We start from the raw sequence: 19,698 nt of genomic DNA, 5'->3' as shown, positions 1-19,698 counted from the left end.
GTCGTGGTGGTGGTGGTGGTCATAGCTGTTATTCCTGGCCATGATGGTTGGTGATTAAGATGATGATGGTGGTCATAGCTGTCTTTCCTGGCCATGATGGTTGGTGATTAAGATGATGGTGGTGGTGGTAGTGGTGGTGGTGGTTGTGGTGGTGGTGGTGGTCATATCTGTCTTTCCAGGCCATGATGGTTGATGATTAAGATGATGATGGTGGTGGTAGCAGTGGGGGTGGTGTGGTAGTGGTATCTCTGGTCATGATGATGATGATTCAGGTGATTGCCAATCACAGTGTTGTAGGAGCACATGTTTAACATTAAACTGACCTAAAATTTTAAGTTTTATCACTTACTAGCTGACTCCTCTCCAAAACAGAGGTGAAGTTAACTACCTTGCTTGGCCTTGACCGGAATCTTTTCAGGTCAGCGATCATGAACTCTTCCCCTGCACCTTGATGCTAAATGTCAAGTGCATATGAATAAATGAGACCTCATCCTTAACCCTGAGAAGGTCACAAGATAGCAGAGCTTTTGTTACATTCTAATGCCCATCAAAAACTGCCCAAGAGAATGGCAGGTATATACAGCATGCTCCGGAAGTGCCGACAAAAGTGTGATTAATTCTATAAATGTTCAGCTCTAAGGAAGCCTTCACAGAGGAGGTACTTCAACCACAAAAAAAAAAAATTTACAGGTAGGGCATGGGACCATAAATACAAAAGCATAGGCTCTTGAGCCATGGCTGCCTGTAGGAACGGCAAGCTCTGCGCTATGAAGCCTTTTTGTTGATGTGAAAGCATTCTGCAGAGGATAAAGCACCATCTCTGCACACTTAAGCACACTCTGCACTGATGTAGATCCATGGCCAGTACGAAGCGTGAAGGCCAAGTCCTCTCGCATGATCCCTTCATCTTCATAGCACCCTCTAGCCTGCTTTCTGCTGCAGGGTCTAGAAAGTACAGCCTCCCCTCCACAGCCCCAGGGCTGGACTCACTCAGTCAAGGAAGACAGAGAACGTAGAGCGTTTGGAAAAAGATGCAGGGAAATAGCCCAGAGACACACTGTGAGGAGGGATGCTATGCTTGTGGCTGATGGAAGCCGTAGTAATGAGAGGGCTTCGGGCTAATCACATTAGGATCTATTATAACATTATCCCACGTAAGACAATGGAAGGACTGGAGAGAAGACTACATAAAGCAAGAATGAGAAGAAGACTCACAATCTCACTACTGATTTCTTTAACTTTTCATTCATTCCACAAAATTGAAATGACTGTAAAAGAAATTGTTCTGTAACTAGCCTTATTTCAAAGGAAAACATTATACAAGTATTTTCCCCATGTCGTGGAATTTTCCACAGCATTTTGATTTTGGAATGTTTTAGCTCTAAAGCGTGATTTAAAGACACACACAGCATGACCCACGCACCCCCACCCTGTAACACCAGAGGTAAAATACTCACTCACTGAACCCGGCTGTTATCCTGGTGGCTGTGGATCTGTCAGGAGGTAGACACGAGACCTCTGACCCTGCCACAGACCAGCACTCCAGTCCCTGGTCTGGCCTCATGCTGGCTAATAGATCACTGTCAGGAGCCAGCCAATCTCGTGGCTCACCCCAGCAAACTAGGTCTACAACCTCCTGCAACATTGTGCTTTCTGTTCTTTGCAAATTGGACCACCATAAGAGACCCTTGATGGGTGGTAGTGGCACACACTTTTAATACCAGCACCAGGGAGGCAGAGGCAGACAGATCTCTGTGAGTTCAAGGCCAGCCTGGTCTACAAGAACTAGGCTTCAAATCTATAGAGAAACCCTGTCTCAAAATACAAAGAAAGAAAGAAAGAAAGAAAGAAAGAAAGAAAGAAAGAAAGAAAGAAAGAAAGGAGGGAGGGAGGGAGGGAGGGAGGGAGGAAGGGAGGGAAGGAAGGAAGGAAGGAAGGAGAAAAGAACCCCTTGTCATGTCCACAGGCTCCCACTGCAGTGCTCTGTCCTCATTGATTGCTTTGGTCTCTTAGGATTACTTTTCTTGCTCATCCCAGGGCTCATCATGGTTCAGGCTAAGCGCTTCTAAAGAAAGGGTGACTTGAATGTTCTGAGTCTGGGACAGATAGGCTAGAGGCTAAGAAAATGAGTTCCAGGTTAGACTTGCTCTCAGCCTACCACATAGTTTATTACTTAACTCTCTAGGCCTTACTTATTTCACCAATAAGACAGGAAGAAGCCCAATCCTGCTTCCCGTCCTCAATCTGGGAGACTGACAACCCCATGACCACGGTCCCTTTATTGTGACCTACAATTCCACCATCAGGACCCCATCCTTTTTTGATAGTCATCTTCCTGAAGGATGATGAACTAGCTGCACACCTGTCTCCATGGATCCTGAGATTTGTTGTCTAAATTCCCTTGAATCATGACCACAGTTGATTTCAAAAATAGCATAGGCGCTAATTGGGTTAATGATGTTCTTCTGTTGGATTTAAAAACTTATCCTCAGTGTCATGGACAGTCCCTCCAACATGGCAAATGATAGGATGTGAGACCCAAGACATTTTCATCACATCTCTCTTATGGCTTAGAAATGTTTTAAGATTGTCTCCAAGAGTTCATGAGTTAACGTGAAGAGTGTTCTTCATCCCCCACTCCTACTCTTGGGAGAGAATGATTATTCTGGAGGGATCTCTCAGGGTTATTTTAAAGAACAAGCCTCTATGAATAACTTTCAGGCTCTCAGTCTGGTGGTGTGACCCCTACCTCCCCAACACATTTCTATTATCATGACACTGTCCATCATAAGGTCCTACATGAGCCAAGCAGAAGCCAGCACTCAGGCCTGGGGGTCCCAGAACTGTGAGCTAACTAAACCTACTCTTTATTACGGTACCCATATCCAAGAATTTCATTATAAGATTAAAAAAAAATCATCATACCCAAGATTTCCTCTCCTGGGCTGAAGTGTTGGCTCAGGGGTTAAGAGTTCCTGCTGCTCTTGCAGAGGACACAAGTTTGCTGGGCATGTCACAAGCACCTGTAACTCCCGTTCCAAGAGACACAATACCCTATTCTGGCCTTCACACATACTACACTCAAATACAAAAACCCATGTACAGACAGCCTCTCAGGGCACCCACACACATGTAGTGTATACACACAGACATGGACAAACATACATACACATGCCGTCAGAAGGGTTAAGTCATAGGACTAGAAATGTCTTTAAAAGCAATGTAGTCAAAATTCCCTGTTTACAAGTTGTGGCATGTTAAGATCCAAGAACACAACAAGGCTTTACAAGGACCCACGGTAACTTTCTGATTCTGCCTGCTGGATGATTCTTTTGTAGGCTGAAATTGTCTAAGGGGTAACAAGAAGGATGGGAAGCTGCCTGCTTGGAGGGGATTGCTGGAGAGGCCTTGTCGTGAGCAGCCATGGTAAAGACAATGAAATTTGCTCAATTTGGCACAATTACAGTTTTCTTAAGGGAGGTTGGTCAGCAGCAATTCTGTACAGTTACCCTTTGGTAGCTACAGGGGGTGATTCCCTTCTGAAAAATACCATAGTATATATAATAACTTACGTTCCTGCTCTTGTATATCTTTAAACAACTTTAGAAGGTTTAAAATTCCCAATGCCAAATTTCTATATAAGCATTGTCACGAGGTTCCATTTGGGGAATAGCGACAAGAAACCGGGCATCTGCACGCACTCGGCGCAGATGCTGTTCTCCTAAGCACTTTCAACCTACAGTTGCTTCACCCCACAGATGCAGGCCCTGAGGATACAGAATTCCAACCATATTCAGGTTAGAGGACATTGCAAGCTTACCCATCTTTTTCTTTCTTCTGTAGCCAACCATCAGGCTGAAATTATTCATACGCTTCACGGCCCTGAGTATTTGGATATGCAAATCAACTGTGTCCATGCATAATTAAGACAGACACTGTGGAAAGTTTCATTTTCCAGGGAAAAGACTGCCAGGCGGCTAGAGAGAAAGGTCAGAGTGGATGGCCGCCTCGTATTCTTGTCTCAGACTGTTGCTTGAAGATAATAGAATCACGTGTATCCTGCCCTTTTATTCTGTTGGCTGAACTGGGGCGCCTCTGGGGATGTCTTGTCACCCTTCTAGGCCTGGGGAGACCCTGGGGCTTTCCACAGAACATGCTGGGATGGAGTATGTTCCGCCTGAAGTAAGAGCAAAGGCAGGTAGCTATATGCCCAGAGGCAGAAGTTTGCCCTCCTTCTGGAGTAAACAGGTTCCCTTTATGACCCAGGAGGGAGTTCTTTCTAAAGGACAACCATTTGGGGATATTTGCTGAAGTAGAGTGTGTAACTTACTAAACCCTTGGTGGCCAGCCGCAAATACTCCTACCAGACTTGTGTCTCTGAGTGGGGAGCACTGCCTGTCCAGATCTGGTGCCTCTGAGGAGGTGTGAAGATGCTGGCTCTGAGATAATTAAGAGAGGCTGGAAAGCCAATCCAACTGCTGTTGGAAGCAATTCCTGACTCTAGGATTAATTGCTTTTATTGGTTAATGAATAAAGAAGCTGCTTTGGCCTAGGGCAGGGCAGAATAGAACTAGGAGGGGGAGAGGGGAGGAACTAAACTGAATGCCGGAAGAAAGTAGGTGGAGTCTGAGAGATGCCATGTAGCCACCGAAGGAGAAAGATGCAAGTTACCAGCCAGAACTTTGCCAGTAGGCCACAAGCCTCATGGTAAAATACAAAATAATGGAAATGGGTTGACTTAAGATATAAGAGGTAGCTAGCAATATGCTTAAGTGATTGGCCAAGCAGTGTTATAATTAATACGGTTTCTGTATGATTATTTCAGATGTGGGTGGCTGGGAATGAACAAATAGCCTCCATCTACATAGGATAAGGCATTACTGTAGGGAAAAAAAAAAACAAACAGAATGGCAGGTGAACTAGGGGCAGAAGGTTTGTCAGCTTTGCAGCCTGGGAGACAGTAGGAAGCCTGCTAATGACAGGGAAATTCATGTTCATACTCCCAGCCACTAACTACCTGGCAGAAAACAACAATATAAACACCTTCCTCGCTAATGCCACCCACACTCTTCCTCATATGCAAACATACCCACCGAAGTTGGTAAGTTTTTCCTGAATATTGTGAAGTGTTAATGATCGATATTCACTCACCTTATGTGAGATAAGATGAAAAGAAGAGCAAGGGGAAGCAGAGTCTGCCTTTAGACGCACATTTGTGTGTGAATGTGGGGATAACACAACAGACAAGGAATTCCCACAGCTTTTCCCATCTTTGTGTCTGTGGCTGATGGTGGCCTCTGTAATTTCCTTCTAGTATTCTTTATTTCCCTTGTCCCCAGCTACCATCTCTCTGGTGGTGTCCTCCCTGATAATGTGCTGTAAAACTTCATTCTTGAGGTATCCAGGTCATTTGACTGGCCTTACTTTTACTCTTGGGTATGCATTTACCTAACGGAGTGCTCCCTGACTCCAGCCCCTGGCCTCATCATTCTCTCTAGCATCCATATGTAGTAATTGCTGGTTTGTCTTTAGAAATTGGGTTCCTGATGCCTATTCCTACATTAACTCCCTCCTATTCTTGGTCATCTCAGTTCCAAATCAATGATACTGCTTTGTTCCTCTAATAGAGCTCTTTGCTAATAGAAATGAAGATATCCAGATGAACAGAACTCAAGAGTTAGCAGGATAAAGAGAAAGTGCATCAGGGCTGTGATGCCTCCTAAACACGGTTCAGGGAAGGCTCACTGCCCAGATGTGAGGACTGGGGTCTGCAGGGTCTAAAAGCTGCTTTACCAGGCCTATATTTGCGGCAAAGAATTGCTTTACCAAAATTTCACACTTTCCAGGGCTGCAGCTCTCTGACAATGATTGAAACAAGGCTATAAAGACCAGGTCAGCTCATCAAAGGCAGAAAACATCGGATGACCTATACGTGCTTTAGAATTCCCTGCCTGGTTAGTTAAGGCTTTTCCAGGCCTGCCCTGCAGCTTTAATTCTGCCTTTTATCAACCCTGCCCCTCTCCTACTTCTTTTTATAGCTGTTGATCTGATGATCCAAATCCCATCTTAGTATCAATTTCTAGAAAACCCAGTTCCAAGGCCCCGGGACTAGAATGGGGTGAAAGAAGAAGTATCTAGAACATCAGTTTCAGGAAGTGTTCACAATGCTTGCACAGGCTTGAGATCAAGTGCCTCCTTCACTCTCATGCCCCAGTCCCATCTCTTTCCATTGTCCTGATTCTGTACTTTGTAAAGCTACCATTAGAGTCGCTCAGACTGTAGGAGGTAAGTTGGCTTTGGTGGGCCATGTTTTTCACTGCCTAGCTAGTAATGAAGTCCAGAGGGTAGGCACAGCACACTGCCCACTGCAAAAGCCTGTAGTGCCAGGCACCAACACATGTTCAACCTGCCAGTAACCGATTAATACTGAGTTCTCAACATGATACTGTTCCTTATGGGAACCAGCAAGCCACTGGATGGGTGACAAGATGGCTACGGTGGGCACATTCCATCCTCAGAGGAGTGGACACACTATTCACCACATGAGTTTGAATTTCCTGTATTTCCAGACCCTATATCTGATCTACACTACAGTGATTTGACAGGTGTTTCTCCCACCAGCATGTGTAGTGGTAGAATCTAGGTTCAATGTTTTAGAGTTTTCGCTAGACTGAAGGACCCACTTTAGAATAGAGGTAGGGGAGAAGGTCCATAAAGAAGAAATCTACTGCTCCTATCACATAGCAGAATCTTCTGGGATGATAGGATATTATAATGCCACACTAACACTGCAACTAAAACACCAGTCCAGAGGCAATATTCTGTGGATATGAGGTAGATTGTATAGACGGGAGCATCGGCAAACAGTCTTTTATTTATTTATATTTTTAGAGGAAGAATATATACGTGGACCCACAAACCCAAGAATGAACCAAGAATGGCTATGCTTTCTGATATCTCCGGTGTTTTATTGGTAGACTTTGAGTTTCCCATGATCTCAGCTCTGTGCTTTAAGGGTTAGGAAATTTGTCTCCCAAAGAGGCAACATTTTTTGCCAGAAGATGCAGTAAGTGTCTCAAACTGTAGTTACAGATGCTGCATGGGAGTTTTGGGGTCCCACGACCAAGGATAAGCAGGCAAGGAATAGACTTAAGATACACATTTGAGACACCTAACAGTTCGCATTTAGAAAGCTGAAGCAAACTGAATGGCAGGATTTCCTTCACTGATAAATGCTCACCAGGAAGCAGCAGGTGACCCTTACAAAGCCTTCAGGCCTGTCCCATCACTGAAGAGTTTAGGGGACACAGTTGAATCTCATACGAAAACACACACTTGGTCCAAAGTGGTTGATTTATCTAGGGAAACTTAACAGGAATTTCATGTTTGCTTACGAAAGCTTTTATATTGCAAGGAATACTAGTTAACAAGAAACTTTTGATGAACCAAGTCAAATGAAAATAAACAAAAATATGTATGGACAGATATCAAATGTCTATCAGTCACCCCATTTTCCTAGTGCTATGTGAACCACACACACCCATATCTAGTCAATGGTTGAATGTCAGTCTGTTTCCTCTGACTATAACAGAATACCCAAGGCTGGGTCATTTGTAGAGGTATGTTCATTTAGGCTCTCATGGTTCTGCAAGTTGGGAAGTCCAAGGTCAGGAGGCTGTATCTGGTGAGTGCCTCATGTTGCTTCACAATGAGGCAGCATCAAGAGGAAAGAGATGGCACAGGTGTGAAAGGAAACGGAGCCAAAGTAAACACAGTGGTTCTCAACCTATGGGTTACAGCCTCTTTGGAAGACCTCTACTTCTGAAAGCTTTTATGTTATTATTCATAACAGTAGCAAAATTATAGTTATGGAATAGCAGCAAAAACAATTTTATGGTTGGGGTCCCCACAACATGAGGAACTGTATTAAAGGGTTGCAGCGTTAGGAAGGTTGCAAACACTGCTCTAACAATGAACTTTTGAAGGCCATGCACAAACCACAGCAAACTTTGTGTCCAGTTTCAAATAACTCTCCTTCTTCTACCACTTTGTAATTCAGAGGTTGCAACTTTTTAAAGAGTGTGTGTGTGTGTGTGTGTGTGTGTGTGTGTGTGTGTGTGTGTGTGTGTGTGATATGCATGTACATGAGTATATACACATGGTGGCCAGGGTTGGTGTCTTCTTCTATTAACCTCTGCCTTATTTCTTTGAGGTACAATCCCTTCCTGAACCAGAAGCCCGTCTTTTTGGCCAGTCTGGCTAGTTGCCAAGTTCTCAGGATCACTGCAGGCTGGAATTTTTATTTCCCCATCAACATTCAACTTCATATACTTGCCACGATGACTATTTTTACTTTAGTAATTTTGTCACCTACGATGGCTATACTAACACTCTCCCCTCCATTTACATTTCTTGTTTTTCTAGGGATCTCCCATGACTAACATGGTAGAATTGTTTAAAGGCTGGCCTGTTGAATACATGGCCAGCTCCATCTGTTGGTATAGCTGAAGGATAGTGCTCCTGAATCTCGATGTCCTCTATCAATGCTCACAAGAAATCCTCACCACTGAAATTACACAAAGCAACCGATAACATAGAGTAGTTCCACCCAGAAGGGCAGCTATCTTTGGTGTTCAGCCAGCCTGATGTTTCCCCAGCAGACCCACACATCTATATGTAGTGCAGGCTGTGCCTCCCAGCATCTCTACAATAGAATAACCACCCACTCAGTAGCAATCTATTTTCAGTCTCCTTCCATCCTGGAGGTGGAAGGGTTTTGTTCCCATTAGGATCCATATATAGTCTAGATATGTGTTTGCCTTTTTACCCCACAGTAGCCTAGCAACACCACTCTCCAAGGAAGCTGTGGGATCCTTCACAAAATTATGTTAAATCTGGGCACTCATTTTATGTCAGCCTAAGTAAAACAACATCACTCGTGTACAACATATAACATCCAAAGCTGATAGCTTAATAAAGATACAGAATGGAAGGAAAGACGGGAACCCCAGCAGCCAATCACCAGGCAAGACTCCTGGGGGGGAGACTGCTCTACCACGGCTGCCCATTGGACTCTGTAACCTACAAGACCCACTCTGCCTCGCAAACCCACCAAACCCACTCTCCTCCCCATGACCAACCATCCCCCTACAGCATCAGCGGCCTCCAGAGGCATAGACACCACCTGTACTTATTGGGGGAAGTGAGAGACTGATCTCCCTGTTGGACTGCCCCATTCTCCAGATTTGGGCCCCAGGGCACAGTCTGTGCCCCTCCCCACTCCATCTTAGCCCCAGTAGCTGGTCTGCAGGTAAGACTCCTGTGGGCAGTCTGCTCCACCACTGTTGCCACCCACTGGACTTTATACCCTACAAGACCCACTCCACTGCCCAAACCCACCTAACCCACCACCCCTCAACCATTCCTCATGGCAAGAGCTTCCCCCAGAGGCACAGCCATTACTTTTACCAATTGGAAGAAGAGCCTCCTGTGAACAGTCCTCTCCAGCAACATCAATAGATCATCTAGGCACAAGCACCATCCATACCAGCTGGAAGAACAGGCATAGGCAAAACCTGCACCTGATGGAATAACAGACTCCATAGGCACAGACAAAGCCTACATTATTTGGAAGAACAGATCCCATAGGCACAAAAAGCCTACACCATCCAGAACTGGATAATACACAGGATCTAGGAAACCATACCCCAACAAACTTCACCTGAAACAACCCTACTCGACCTGATAACCAATCAATCACCAGAACCCTTGGCCATTCAGGCCAAAAGACAATTAAGGAAACAGACAATAAAGAAATAAAAGACCCATCCAACAAAGACATCATGAGAATCAACACTTGTACCTATAATTACCCCAAACCCATAAAGGTAGATAGCAGTGTAAAAATACATTCAATGACATAAAGAGCAGTATGGAACCACAAGAACCTAGTGGTTCTACAACAACAAGACCTGAACATCCCAATGCAGATGAAGCATAAGAAAGCAACCATTAAAAAAAACTTTAAGCAGATGATAGAGGCCCTTAAAGAGAAAATGAAAAATCCCTTTCAAGCAAACAGGAACTACAGATGCAAGTATACCCAACAGAATACAAGAGACAGAAGAGAGAATCTCAGGAGCTGAAGATACAGTAGAGGAAATAGATTCATCAATCAAAGAAAATGTTAGGTCTAACCAAGGCTTAACACAAAACATCCAGGAAATCTGGGACACTATGAAAAGACCAAACTTAAGAATAATAGAGATAAAAAAGGAGAAGAGGCCCAGCTCAAAGGCACAGAGAACACATTCAACAAAATCATAGAAGAAAACTTTCCTAACATAAAGAAGGGCATTATGCCTATGAAGAAACAACAAGTGTACAAAACATCAAATAGACTGGACCAAAAAAAAGTCCCCTTGCCACATAATAATCAAAACACTAAACATAAAGAATAAAGAATATTAAAAGCTGAAAGGGAAAATGTCAAAGATATAAAAGCAGATCTATCAGAATAACACCCGACTTCTCAGTGGAGACAATTCTGAAAGCCAGAAAGTCCTAGACAGATATTTTGCAGACACTAAGAGACCATGGATGCCAGACCACACTACCATACTCAGAAAACTTTTAATCACCATAGATGGAGAAAACAAGATATTATTTCCTGACAAAGCCAGATGTAAACAATACCTATCGACAAACCCAACCCTAGAGAAAGTACTAGAAGGAAAACCACAACCCAAGGAATTTAGCTATACACACAAAACATAGGCAATGGATATTCTACACCACCAAAGAAGGGAAGTGCATACACACTACCACAAATAACAGCAAAATCAAAAATTAACAAGAATTAACAATCACTGATCACTGTCTTTGTGGTATGAATGAGTTTCATTTGGGTATATACCCAAAAATGGTATTGTGGGTCTTGAGATAGATTATTTCCTAATTTTCTGAGAAATCACCATACTGATTTCCAAAGTGGTTGTGCAAGTTTGTACTCACACCAGAAGTAGAGGAGTGTTCCCCTTATCTACATTCTCTCCAGCATAAGTTGTCATAATTTTTTTTTGTTTTTTCGAGACAGGGTTTCTCTGTGGTTTTGGAGCCTGTCCTGGAACTAGCTCTTGTAGACCAGGCTAGTCTCGAACTCACAAAGATCTGCCTGCCTCTGCCTCCCAAGTGCTGGGATTAAAAGCGCCACCACCAGGTGTAAGATGGGATCTCAGAGTTGTTTTGATTTGCATTTCTCTGATGGCTAATGATTTTAAACATTTCCTTAAGTGTCTTTCAACCATTTTAGAATTCCCTGTTGAGAGTTCTCTGTTTAGGTCTGTACCCACTTTTTTATTGGATTATTTTTATTTTGATGACCAATTTCTTGAGTTCTTTGTATATTTTGGAGATCAACCCTCTGTCTGACGTGGGGCTTCTCTTTCTGAAGGCTGCCATTTTGTCTTGTTGACCATGTCCTTTGCTTTATAGAAACTTCTCAGTTTCAGGAGGTCCCAAATTATTAATTGTTTCTCTCAGTGTCTGTGCTGCTGGGGTTATGTTTAGAAAGTGGTCTTCTGTGCCAATGCATTCAAGTGTACTTTCCACTTTCTCTTCTATGAGGTTCAGTGTGGTTGGTTTTATGTTGAGGTCTTTGATCCATTTAGACTTGAGTTTTGTGCATGGTGATAGATATGGATCTATTTTCATTCTTCTACATGCTGATATCAGTTATGCCAGCATCATTTGTTGAATATGCCTTCTTTTTCCATTTTATATTTTTTACTTCTTTGTCAAAAATCGGGCGTTTGTAGTTGTGTTGATTGACATCTGGGTCTTCAATTTGGTACCATCGGAAGTGGTCTCCTGTGCCAATGTATTAAAGTGTGCTTCCTACTTTCTCTTCTATGAGGTTCAATGTAGTTAGTTTTATGTTGAGGTCTTTGACACTTTGGGGCATATACCCAAAGGAAGCTCATTTATACCACAAGGGCATGTGCTCAACTATGTTCAAAGTAGCATTATTCATAATAGCCAGAACCTGGAAACAATGTAGATGCCCCTCAATAAAAGAATGGATAGAGAAAAATGTGGTACATTTTACAAAATGGAATACTACTCAGCAGTAAAAAAAAAATAATGGCATCTTGAAATTCGCAGCCAAATGAATGGATCTAGAAAAACCATATTGAGCGAGGCAACCCAGACCCAGAAAGAAAAATATAATATTTACTCACTCACAAGTGACTTTTAGACATAAAGCAAAGAAAAACCAGCCTATAATTCACAACCCCAGAGAACCTAGACAACAAAGAGGACCCTAAGAGAGACATACATGGATCTAAATAGGAAGGAGAAAAAGAACAGATCTCCTGTGTAAATTGGGAGTGTGCGAGTCACAGTAGAGTGTAGAAGGGGAGAGGGGAGGAAGGAAAGGGAATGGAGAAAATATATAATGCAATAAAAACAATAAAAACGAGTAAAAACATAAAAGATATAAAAAATCAATCACTGACCCTTTATTAATAACCCTTAATATCAATGGACTCAGTTCACCTATAAAAAGACACAGGCTAGAGCCAAGCAGTGGTAGTACACGCCTTTAATCCCAGCACTTGGAAGGCAGAGGCAGGTGAATCCCTTTGAGTTCAAGGCAAGTCTAACCTGCAAGAGCTAGTTCCAGGACAGGCCCCAAAGCTACAGAGAAACCCTGTCAAAAAATAAAATAAAATAAAAATAAAGACACAGGCTAACAGAATGGATATGAAAACAGGAGCCATCCTTCTGCTACATACAAGAAACATACCTCAACTTCAAAGACAGACATTACCTCAGAGTAAAGGGTTTGGAAAAGATTGTATAATAAAATGAACCTAAGAAACAAGCTGGTATAGCTATCCTAATATCTAACAAATTCGACTTCAAATAAAATTAATCAAAAGAGATGGAGAAAAACATTTCATATTCATCACAGGAAAAATCCATCAGAGGAAGTCTCAATTATGAACATTTATGCTCCAAATAAAAGGATATCAACATTTGTAAAAGAAACATTACTGAAGTCTAAGTTAAAAACTAATAGTGGGAGACTTCAATACCCCACTCTCAACAATGGACAGGTCTGCCAGACAGAAAATTGCAGAGAAATAAAGGAACTAACAGATGTTATAATTCAAATGAACTTAACAGATATCTATAGAACATTCTACCCAAACATAAAAGAATATACCTTCTTTTTAGCACCTCATGGAACTTCCTCTAAAACTGGTCACAAAGGAAATCTCAACCGATACAAAAAAATTGTAATAACCTACTGTATCTTATCAGATCACCATGGCTTAAAATTAGAATTCAATAACAACACAAATTGCAGAAAGCCTACAGACTCATGGAAACTGAATAATGCTCAACTGAATCACACTGGGTCAAAAAATAAAGAAATTAAATACTTCCTATAATTCAATGAAAATGAATGTACAACATTCCTAAATTTATAGGACACTATGAAAGCAATGCTAAAAGGAAAGTTTATAGCACTAAATACCCAAAGAGGGACACTAAAAAGAAATCCCACACTAGCTCAGAATTGAATATTATAAAGGGTTATTTAGGAGTAGACTCACAGATCATAGTCCTCTGCTTGAACAGGGAAGCCAGAAGCCAGAAGAGAGAGGGGGCATGTGCTTTACTTTGGCATTTATAGTATAAAAGGCCACGCCCAAGTGGGCTTGTAACTTAAAGGCTACTGGCTGAAGGATTTCGTATAGAAAATACCTACATAAAAACTTTGAAGAAGTCTCTCACTAGCAACTTAACAGCACACCTGAAAGCTCTAGAACAAAAAGAAGTAAACTCACCCAGAAGCAGATAGCAGGAAATAATTAAACTGGGGGCTGAAATCACTAAAATAGAAACAAAGAGAACAATACAAAGAATCAATGAGACAATGAGTTGCTTCTTCAAGAAGATGAACAAGATAAAAAAAAAACATTTATCCATAACAAAAAAGCAGAGCATTTCTGGGGGAGGGGGGTCATCATTTGGTGGACTTTCTGAGATGCAGAAGGGAGACAGATGGGGGAGGGCCTAAGGTGGAACTTTACCAGAACAGAGACGAGGATGTCATCATGGTTGCTCATCCAGATGCTTACTGACTATTGCTTGAGTCAAACCGAAACATACAAGGGGTCTAGGGAAAGCAATCTCTTGTTTGTGTTTTATCACTTAGGAGTTCTGTGACTTTGAGCAATTCACTTAACCCTTGTAGCCTCAGTTTCCTCTTTTCTAAAATGGGGACCACAATGCCAGACCTGCATGACTCCTAGGTAACTCATACCTTACCTACTTGGAAGGTTGCCATGGAGATTAAAAGGGCTAATGCACATCAAAGTGTTTTTGAAAATTAAAAGCCTGGATCAATGTGAGGGATTGTTGAGGTCATTACTGCACTGCCCAGTGCAGATTGGTGGCAGTCACTGCCAGCGCCAGTCTTGCAGACACCCCTTCTTTTTACTGCACTAACACATGCTGTTCCGGGAGGCTGTGTATCTAAAATCATAGATGCTCTTTGTACCTGAGATGGGGCTACATCCTGACAAGCCCACTCATAGTTGAAAATGCATTTAATAACCCTAGCTTGTCACATATCCAAGCTTAGCAACACTGTGGTTGTAGTGTCTCAGTTTACTCTTATGAAGATAACGTGGCTGACTGGAACTGCATCTCACTGCTATTTCCCAGGTTCATGAGAAAGTTTGGTGTCGCACATGGTTTCCTCGGGAAGAGACCAAACTTCAGAATCTGAAGGATGCCTTCTGCTGAATACCTATTGTCTTTCCACCATCAGCAAGTCAAGAAAAAACTTAAATGAAACCTTGATAAATCAGGGACATCTGTACTCAAGCCCCAGATGCCCTCACAGCATGTGAGCACTTCAGCAAAAGGCTATTGAATAGTGTTTCTAGAAAGCGACTATTTTCTCTGACAGGAAGAGGCAGGTTCTGTTGTCATGGTGATTTTATCCTTCACCCTTCTTCATACCTCCAGTGCATATTTGTGACCTGGAAGTAAGCTGGCCATCTTGTCAAGAAAGAGTCCTATCCTTAAGATGTCAAAGCAGGACGCTAAAGTCAAGGTCCTTGATTGATTAGGTCAAGCTCATCAACTGTGTTTTTCCACTAAAAATAAATAACTACACACAATCCACCCTGATCGGATTCTTATCATAATGAGCTAAAGACAATTTTAGTGGACAATTGGCATTACTCAGAGCAACAATAGAAACAAACTGGAGCATTCTCAGGCACTTTGCAACAGTTTTGTGCCCTCGGAGTCATTCAGACATACATTCCGAGGCTACAGGGATGGTTCAGCAGTTCTCTTAGAGAGAACCCAAGTTCTGGTCCCAGCAACTCTATCAGGCAGTTCAAAACTGCCTTTAACTCTAACTCTATGTATTGTTGACACCTCTGACCTCTGGACACACATGTGTAGATATGTTCATGCCCAGACAAACACACACATGGGTGAACACACACACCTTGTTTAAACTATGTTAGACTTTTGTGCATTAGAAAGAAAACAGAAAGCATGGGTTCCATGACCACTGTTCAAGAGCTGTGTTCTTCAACGGGCTCTTAAGTGTAAGTAGCCACAGAAATATCTTTGGAACAACGAGTTCCAAGTAAAAAGGGCGTGATGCATATTAAATACCCCACAAATGTGGATTGCGCTTGGTTGAGTGCGGAGAAGATCCTCTGCAGAACAAGGCTGGGAGCTATTGCTCCATAATGAAGCCATCTGCTTTCTGATGGGTTGCAATACAACACTAAAGGGCAGGAAGGACTGCCTATTCATCCAATAGGCTGGCACTTAGGCATTCAGATTAGCATCATTAGCCACTGAAGACAGCAAGGTATCGGACTGAGAGATCTGACTTTGAAGACAGACATCCCTGATTTGCAACCTGGCGGAGCCCATCCCGCTTAAACTTCAACACATATATTGTGGAGGAAGTAGTTACCGCACTGCTCACAGAGAGAAGATTCTGCTCTGCTTGGTATCTACTTCACACAGGGCATTATGGGGTTCAAGTGAGAAGGCAGATGTGAGCATGCTCAATGTGCGCAAGCTCCTTATTAATATGATTTGTCTTCTTTGGTCTATCAGGTGACCAGAGCCAGCAGGGGAGGGAGGAGAGGTCAGAAGAAGGACAGAGTTGGTTATAGTTATAGAATGAATTCAAAAGACTATAGAATACTGATATGTGAAAAGGCATGGAAAAGGGTACTTAGGTCAAAGCAAGCCTGGAAGGAGATGTGGACTCTAAACTTGTGAAGTGGTAACTGCCTGCCAGGCTGTAGCACTTGGGAGGGTAGGGGCAGGTGCCAGAAGAGGCATTCAAAGTCCTACATGGCTCACCAGCTCTCCTCCATAGAAGTCATTTCCCTGAGGGCCCAGCAGGGCTGAAAATATCTTTTGCCTCTAACACTGTTCAATATATTTTAAGCTGAGGAGGGGTTGGGGGAAGGAGAGCTGAGCTGAATGCTATCTCTTGGCACTAAAAGTTTTCAGAATAAAAAAAAAAGCTTCTTTTAAGGAAGATGTGGAGGACACATAACATACACACACACCCCATACACATATGCACAAATATACAGACATGTACATATGCATGCATGCATAAGTACACAATTATACATACACACATGCATGCATGCATGTACACACACATACATACATACATACATACACACACACACACCTCCCTACTCTCCCCTCCCAGTCAGCAGCTATCATTCTCTGTGAAACTCAACTGTTCTACCAACCAAAGTTTCTTCAGAGAACTGTTACTAGGACCAAACCCATCCTTTTCTTTTTTTTTTAATGTTTATTTATTTATTATGTATACAATATTCTGTCTGTGTGTATGCCTGCAGGCCAGAAAAGGGCAGCAGACCTCATTACAGATGGTTGTGAGCCACCATGTGGTTGCTGGGAATTGAACTCAGGACCTTTGGAAGAGCAGGCAATGCTCTTAACCTCTGAGCCATCTCTCCAGCCCAACCCATCCTTTTCTTAGGACTTTGCATGGCTTCCCTCTGTCTTAAACATAAAAGTTCTGTTCCATGCTATAGTTGCAGAGCTCGGTGTGACCGCACTGGTTTGAGGGGAACAGCAAGAAGGGCTCAGGTTGGGACACAGGGGACCAAGTCTCAAGAACGCAGCAGCTCTAAGAGTGAGCAAGTTGTCTAACCTCTGACTGCTCGCACTCTTCAGGTTTATTAAAAAAAATTAACAAAGACACAGTAATGGCAGCTAAAAGCTGTGTTGCTTACAGCTAACACTGAGTACTAAACAAGTGTTAAGGCCTGCTTCACTTGGACACGTGTGCATGCATGGTGGGTGTGTGTGTGTGTGGTGTGTGTGTGTGTGTGTGTGTGTGTTAGCATGCAGGTGGAGATCAGAGGACAACTTGTGAAAACCACTTTTCTCCTTCCACCATGTGGGTCCCTGGGAACTGAACTCAGTTGCTCAGTACTGGGGCAAGGCTATTCACCCAACACCTCCCTGGCCCCCTGTTCCAAAAGTCTTATATATGTTCATCTCATTCTTTCAATAACCACATGAAGAGAGAATCCTGGTTTCCCATGTCTTATAAATGGAGAAACAGATACACGTAGAGGTCGACTCAGGGTCACTTGCTCAACTATGTTCATAACCAAATTACTTGTCCTGATTTCTGACTTCAAGTCACGGGTTGGCTGCCTCCATTGCTGTGAACCTGTGCTGAGGCAGAGCAGGGTGGTAGGAGTGTGTGGCATAGGAAGCTGTTACTCTCAGTGACAGAAAGTGAAAGACACGCAGAGGGGCCAGCATGCCAACAGTCCTTCCAAGAGCACATCTCCAAATGACCTACCTGTCTTCTAGTCCCCATCTCCTAAAGGTTCCATCTCCTCCCAACAGCATCTTGGGCTGAGAAGCCTCTGGGACACCAGATACAAACCAACAGCATTGCTAGCATCGCTAGTGATCCCTTCCGCCTTGACTCCCTCCCTTCTTTGGTATCTATGAAATCATTCATTCCTGAATTCCTTCTTCCTCTTTCATCCTCCTCCACGAGTCTCTCTTCCTTTGCCCAACCCCGATGGACAGCACTTGTCCAAAGTCCTGCTGTGGCCATCTCATCCCACATCCCACCCTGTAGGCTCGGACCCAGAGAGTTCACCCAGCCTGGGGCATCGGATGATAGCTGCATGCTAACTGCTCCCACGCCCTCGGTTCCAGCCCAGACTGCTTTCCTGGGCATCAGTTATTTCCAGCTCCCAGCTGCAGATAAAATGAAGTGAAGCCCAAAGAGGACTATTCTTGAGTGAGCAGAGTTGGGATGAATAAAAATCAAACAATCACAGTCTGCTGGTAATTTGCAAGGCCTTATTAGGTTGTCGGCATTATGCTGAGGGTCCTACACGCACTCTCACTTTAAATCCTCACCAACTCTGAGAGGTAGATATATTTTTGGTAACCAGGCTACAAATGAGAAAAATGAGGTCTGGAGGGATCATAAGCAAAACTCAGTCAGCTCTGGCTGTGATGAAGTAAACGATATTAGACTCGCCTTGAAAAGCCACGCTATCAACTCCTGGAAAATATATGCAAAACATATTCACCATAAAGTGCTTGTGTGGAGAATATGAAGAGAAACATGATCTCACTTACAGGTAGCATATAAAAAGGCTGGACTTACAGAAGGAAAGAATATAATGGCAATTAGCAGAACAGGTGGGGGAGAGAGGGAAATGGTCGTTGTTAATCATGGGGCACAAAGTTTTTGTCAGGCAGCTCTAGAAACCCACCGCCCAGGACGGTGACTGTGATCATATACTATTTATGGCAGAATTGCTAAAAGAGCATGCTTTAGAATATTCACCACCACGGAAAAGCAGATCTGTAAGGTGATATTTATTCATTAAGTTAATTTAAATATTCTAAAGTGGAACACCACCGTGTAGCCTATAAATATATAATTATATTTATCAATTAGGAAGAAACTATTAAATAAGATATGAAAAGGATTCGTGTAGCTGGGAGTGCAAGGTCATGTCTGTCATTCCAGCCGTGGGGAGGCTGAAGCAAGAATTCTGCTACAAATTCAAGACCAGCCTGGGTTCCCAGAGATTTATAGGGCACCCTGACATACACAAAAATCATATAATAATAATAAAACTTTCGAAAAACTAAGCACAAAACACTTTCAAGTCAATAATAAGAATATAACTATCCTGAAGTAAAAGTAGACAAAAAAAAATTGAGCAGGTGTTTGACCAAAGGAAAAATTCTCAGTATCATCAGTCACTGGAACATGTCAGTTGGAACTGTGATGAAATACCTAACCTTGAACCCAGGTATTGCCTGGGCTATCCCAATGCTTTGAAAACTACTTTTCAGCCTTTTTTGAAGTCAAGCATATATGATATGTGTGTTACATATGAAAATAAAACAAGGCTGACATGTGAGCGTGGGGCGGTAACTCACCAGCTAAGAGTATGCATACTCGCTTCTCTGGCAAAGGACCATAGTTCAGTTCTCAGAACACATGTCAAATGGCTCACAGCTGCCTCTAACTACAGCTCCCGGAGACTCAACACCTTATTTTGGCCTCTACAGACAAGTGTGCATGAGTGTGCATAGTATACA

The 19,698-nt window shown here is 42.8% G+C and overlaps 1 pseudogene; it reads left to right on the top strand.

The window, feature by feature from the left end:
- LOC113456651 overlaps window positions 1-19,698 on the top strand; it is a 28,050-nt pseudogene that overhangs the window by 6,659 nt on the left and 1,693 nt on the right.

The sequence above is a fragment of the Microtus ochrogaster genome, chromosome 10 (assembly GCF_000317375.1).
Source record: "Microtus ochrogaster isolate Prairie Vole_2 chromosome 10, MicOch1.0, whole genome shotgun sequence".
NCBI classification, from domain to species: Eukaryota; Metazoa; Chordata; class Mammalia; order Rodentia; family Cricetidae; genus Microtus; species Microtus ochrogaster.
This window is presented reverse-complemented; position numbering and strand designations above follow the sequence as displayed.